The 6246-nt window shown below is 40.6% G+C and overlaps 1 protein-coding gene across 6 annotated transcripts in view; it reads right to left on the bottom strand.

The window, feature by feature from the left end:
* Positions 1-6246, bottom strand: part of RNF13 (ring finger protein 13) — a 151801-nt gene that overhangs the window by 10622 nt on the left and 134933 nt on the right. The gene's annotated exons all lie outside the window — the stretch shown is intronic.

Here is a 6246-nt window from a genome sequence, read left to right as displayed (position 1 = left end):
CTATAGCACCAACTCTCTCAGTTTCCTTCAGTCAAAGCTATTACAGTACAGACCTTAGGATCTTTATCTCTGGACATGAGGTAATAAAACAGTTCCTTTTCAAATAACTCATGAATGCACTGATTTCTTAGGAACCATAGCCATGGTAGTACTTCCTCACCCAACTTGCATCCTCAGTTATTTCACTGCTTTGTGGGCCTTCTGAAAAGTATTCCTTTAGAAGAGCTGAGAAACATTCCCTTTTCTGACAGACAGCAAATACAAAGAGCCACAACTTAGCAGAAACCCTGAGTAGAAAACCACCATAAGAACCAGTACTGGTAGCCAAGCCTGAACTGTGATAAATTGCCAGAGACTCAGTGTGGACAAGTCTGAGAGTTAAAACACTTCCAGGGGACCCAGTGCTTTTTTGAGTTTTACCTCCTGAAGCTCTACCAGGAAAAATCCCCTCAGGTATTGGGGGTGGTCGGGAGAAGCATTATGTTCTGAACAAGGCCTTTCCCCAAGAAAAACTATTTTACCAGATCATAATCTACTGTGGTTTTAGAATCTAACTGACCTGGGGAAAGGGCAAAAATACCCAACTCCCATCAGCTCTAACCTACATGGAACAGAAGATACCCAACTCCAGCTCCCGCCAGCCATCTTGTCCCACCTAATTCTGGGAAAAGAAGTGACGGGCACTTGTGAAGTTCAGACCCTTGGGCCACAGGCTCACTTAAAGACTGAGACAGGCCAAGTGTGGTGGCTCACATCTGTAATCCCAGCACTTTGGGAGGCTGGGGTGGGAGGAGTGCTTGATTCCAGATGTTGAAGACCAGCCTGGGCAACATAGAAAGACCCCATTTCTACCAAAAAAAAAAAAAAAAATTAGCTGGGCATGGTGGTGTGTGCCAGTAGTCCCAGCTATTCGGGAGGCTGAGGCAGGAGGATGGCTTGAACTCAGGAGGTAGAGGCTGCAGTGAGTCAAGATTATGCCACTGCATTCCAGCTTAGGTACCAGAGTGAGAGCTTCGCTCTGTCCTAATTTTAAAAAAAGGTTCAGATATAATTATAAAACTATAGAATGCTTCCCCTTCCCTGTACCTCACTACTAACATGACTAACGGCCTATTTACTGCAATTCTTTTCACCCAGTATATCATGTCCAGCTTTCAATAAAAAATTACAAAGCATACTAAGAGGCAAAAACACAGCTTGAAGAGACAGAGCAGGCATCACAAACAGACTCAGATATGGCAGGAATGTTGGAATTATCGGATCAGGAATTTAAAACAACCACCGTTAATATTCTGAGGGTGCTAGTGGAAAAATTAGGTAACATGCAACAATGGTTGGTTAATGTAGGCAAAGAGATGGAAATTCTGAGAAAGAATTAAAAAGAAGTGCTAGAGATCAAAAACACTAACAAAAATGAAGAATGCATTTGATTAGCTCATTAGTATACTGGACACATCTTGAGCAAAGTATCTTTGAGCTTAAGGACATGTCACTAGAAACTTACAAAACTGAAAAGCAAAGAGAAAAAAGACGGAAAAAATGGAATAATATGCAAGAATATGGAACAACTACAGAAAATGTAGCATATGCATAATGGAAACATCAAGAAAATTAAAAGAGAAAAGAATAGAAGCAATAAATAAAGTTATAATGACTAGGGATTTCCTGAAATTAGTTTCAGACACCCCACCACAGATCCAGGAAGTTAAGAGAACACTAAGCAGGATAAATCCCCAAAAAAGAAAGAAGAAAAAGAGAAGAAATGAAGAGAAGAAAAAAAAAAAGAATGAAGGAAAATGAAGAGAATCTGAGGGACTTCTGGGATAGCATCAAATAGAAGAAAACATGCATTATGGGAACCTCAGAAGGAGAAGAAAGAAAGCGGTAGAGGACCTATGTGAAGAAATAATGGTTGGAAACTTCCCAAATCTGAGAGAAATGGATATACAAATTCAAGAATCTCAGATAATTCCAACCAGAATAAATCTAAAGGGATCTAAGGGATCTACACTGAGACATATCATCATATTATAATTAAACTGTCTAGTGACAGAGATCTTGAAAGCAGCAAAAAAAAAAAAAAAAAAAGCAACCCAGTACATACAAAGGAGCTCATATTAGATTCTCAGCAGACTTAGCAGAAACCCTGCAGGCTAGGAAGTGGGATGATGTATTCGAAAGAAAAGCGGTGCCAATCAAGAATGCTATGTTTAGCAAAAGTGCCCTTTCAAAACAAACAAAAACAGAAATTAAGACTTTCTCAGATAAAAATTGAGGGAGTTTATCACCACTAGACTTATTCTATAGGAAATTCTAAAAGAGCACCTACAAGTAAGTGAAAAGCTGATAAACAGGAACATAAAACCATGTATTAATAAAAACATAAGTCCCAGGTAAAGTTAAATATATAGACAAATATAGAATCCTGTATTATTGTAATGTAGGTGAGTAAATCACTTATAAATCTGGTATATAATTTTTTTTTTTTTCTAGACAGGGTCTGGCTCTGTCACCCAGGCTGGAGTGCAGTGGCATGATCTCGACTCTCGGCAACCTTCGCCTCCCAGGCTCAAGCCATCCTCTTGCCTCAGTCCCCCAAGTAGTTGGGATCACAGGCACTTGCCACCATGCCTGGCTAATTTTTGTGTTTTTTTGTAGAGATGAGGTTTCACCATTTTGCCCAGGCTGGTCTCAAACTGAACTCAAGTGATCCGCCCACCTTGGCCTCCCAAAGTGCTGCGATTACAGCCATGAGTCACTGCACGTGGCCCAGAATTTTTCTAAAAGCATAAAAAGTAATAATTACATTAAATGATAAGCAATGTAAAAACAGGCAATTTGAGTCATCAATAACATAAAATGGGAGGCAGAGAGACAAGGAGCATGGTTTTTATATGTGATTGAAGTTAATTTGTCAGTTTGAAATATTTAAAAGGTCAGTTTAAAACAGATTGTTAGAACTTTTAAGATGTTTTATGGAATTGCAAGGGTAACCATAAGGAAGATATCTGTAGAATATATACAAAGGGAAATAAGGGAATCAAAACATCACTAGAAAAAATCAACAAAAAACACAGTGAGAGGAAAGACAAAGCGGTAAGACAGACAAAAAACAATGAACAAAAGTAATACTAAGTCCTTTCCTGTCAGTAATTATTTTAAATGTAAAAAGATCAAACATACCAAGACATTGATTGAATGGCTAAAAAATATGAGATCCAACAATAAAGTGCTTACAAGAAAATCATTTTATATCGAAAAACACGTGGGGACCAGGCACGGTGGCTCACACCTGTAATGCCAGCACTTTGGGAGGCCGAGGTGGGCAGATCATGAGGTTAGGAGTTCGAGACCAGCCTGGCCAGCATGGTGAAACCCCATCTCTACTAAAAATACAAAAAATTAGCTGGACATGGTGGCGTGTGCCTGTAATCCCAGCTACTCGGGAGGCTGAGGCAGGAGAATTGCTTGAACCCAGGAGGTGGAGGTTGCAGTGAGCCGAGATCGCGCCACTGCACTCCTGCCTGGGTGACAGAGCAAGACTCCTTCTCAAACAAACAAACAAAAAGCACACATGGGCTAAAAGTGAAAAGGTGGAAAAGATATCCTATGCAAATGAGAAACTGGGGAGCAGGAGAGGCCATACATATATCAAACAGAATAGACTTTAAGAAAAAAAACTATCATAAGAGAAAAACGGGGGCATTATATAATGACATAATGGTAAATTCACCAAAAAGATATAACAATAAATATATACACATCTAACATCAAAGCAGTCAAATACGTGAAGCAACATTGACAGAACTGAAGGAAGATGGCCAGGTGCGGTGGCTCACGCCTGTAATTCCAGCACTTTGGGAGGCCCAGGCGGTCGGATCACCAGAGGTCAGGAGACCAGTCTGGCCAATATAGTGAAACCTCATCTCAACTAAAAATACAAAAAAGTACCTGGGTGTAGTGGCAGGCGCCTATAATCCCAGCTATTCAGGAGATTGAGGCAGAAGAATCGCTTAAGCCCAGCGGGAGGAGGTTGCAGTGAGCCAAGATTGCACCACTTCGCTCAAGCTTGGGCAAAAGAGCGAAACTCCGCCTTTAAAAAAAAAAAAAAAAAGAACTGAAAGAAGAAATGAGCAGCAACACAATACTAACAGGTGACTTCAATACCCCACTTTCAGTAAGAATAGAACAACCAGACAGAAGATCAAACAGAAGACACAGATGACTTGAATAACTCTTTAGACCAATTGGAACTAACAAACATATACAGAACACTCCACCCAACAACAGGGGATACACATTCTCAAACGCACATGTAATATTCTCCAAGACAGACTACATATTAGACCACGAAAAAAGCCTTAAATGTAAGAAGATTGAAGTCATACAAATATATTCTCCAACCTCAGCACAATGAAACTACAAATCAATAGCAAAAAAAACAAAAAACAGGCAAATCCACAAATGTATAGGAATTAATGCGGTTTTTAACAACCAATGGGTCAAATAAGAAATCACAAGGGAATTTAGAAAATATCTGGAGATAAATGAAAATGAAAACACAGCATACCAAAACTGATGGAATGCAACAAAAACAGTATTAAGAGGAAAGTCTTATTAAAAAGGAAGAAAGACCTCAAATCAACAACTTAACCTGACACTTAAAGGAATAACGAAAAATAAGCTAAATCCACAACTAGCTTACAGCAGAGACAAATGAAACAAATGGGAAAAAAGATAGAAAAAATACAACAAAACCAACAGTTGGTATTCTGAGAAGGTGAACAAAATTAGCAAATCTTTAGCTGCAATAACTAAAATGGAGAGAAGACTGAAATAGCTAAAATTAGAAATAAAAGAGAAGACATTCAACTGATGTCATAGAAATAAAAAGAATTATGAGGCTAGTATTAAATTACAACCAAACCAGATAATCTAGAAGAAATGGATAAATTCCTAGAAACATACAGCCTACCAGTACTAAATCATGAAGAAATAAGAAATCTATGTGAACATACCTATAACTAGTAAAGAATTGAAATAGTAATTAAAAGCCTCCCAACAAAAAAGGCCAGGACCAGATAGATTCACTGGAGAAGTCCTCACTGGAGAAGTCCACAAATATTTAAATAAGAACTAACACTAATCCTTCTCAAACTCTTTGAAAGAATCAAAACAGAAAACTCTTTGAAAGAACTGCAATCACTGATACCCTTTCTTCCAGTTGATTGAATTGGCTACTGAAGCTTGTGCATCCGTCATGTAGTTCTCATGCCATGGTTTTCAGCTCCATCAGGTCATTTAAGGACTTCGCTACACTGGTTATTCTAGTTAGCCATTTGTCTAATCTTTTCTCAAGGTTTTTAGATTCTTTGGGATGGGTTCGAACTTCCTCCTTTAGCTCGGAGAAATCTGATCGTCTGAAGCCTTCTTCTCTCAACTTGTCAAAGTCATTCTCCATCCAGCTTTGTTCCGTTGCTGGTGAGGAGCTGCATTCCTTTGGAGGGGGAGAGGCGCTCTGATTTTTAGAATTTTCAGCTTTTCTGCTCTGTTTTTTCCCCATCTTTGTGGTTTTATCTACCTTTGGTCTTTGATGATGGTGAAGTACAGATGGGGTTTTGGTGTGGATGTCCCTTTTGTTTGATAATTTTCCTTCTAACAGTCAGGACCCTCAGCTGCAGGTCTGTTGGAGTTTGCTGGAGGTCCACTCCAGACGCTTTTTGCCTGGGTATCAGCAGCGGAGGCTGCAGAACAGCGAATATGGCTGAACAGCAAATGGTGCTGCCAGATCGTTCCTCCGGAAGCTTCATCTCAGAGGGGTACCTGGCCGTGTGGGGTGTCAGTCTGCCCCTACTGGGGGGTGCCTCCCAGTTAGGCTACTCGGGGGTCAGGGACCCACTTAAGGAGGCAGTCTGTCTGTTCTCAGATCTCAAGCTGCGTGCTGGGAGAACCACTACTCTCTTCAAAGCTGTCAGACAGGGACATTTAAGTCTGCAGAGATTTCTGCTGCCTTTTGTTTGGCTATACCCTGCCCCCAGAGGTGGAGACTACAGAGGCAGGCAGGCCTCCTTGAGCTGTGGTGGGCTCCACCCAGTTCAAGCTTCCCAACCACTTTGTGTACCTACACAAGCCTCAGCAATGGCGGGCACCCCCCACCCCCCAGCCTTGCTGCCGCCTTGCAGTTCGATCTCAGACTGCTGTGCTAGCAATGACCAAGGCTCAAAAAAGAGCCCGCACTGCCAGACA

The sequence above is a fragment of the Pan troglodytes genome, chromosome 2 (genome assembly GCF_028858775.2).
Source record: "Pan troglodytes isolate AG18354 chromosome 2, NHGRI_mPanTro3-v2.0_pri, whole genome shotgun sequence".
In the NCBI taxonomy this organism is placed as follows: domain Eukaryota; kingdom Metazoa; phylum Chordata; class Mammalia; order Primates; family Hominidae; genus Pan; species Pan troglodytes.
Note: the sequence above shows the minus strand (reverse complement) of the source record. Positions and strands in the feature narration are given on the sequence as shown.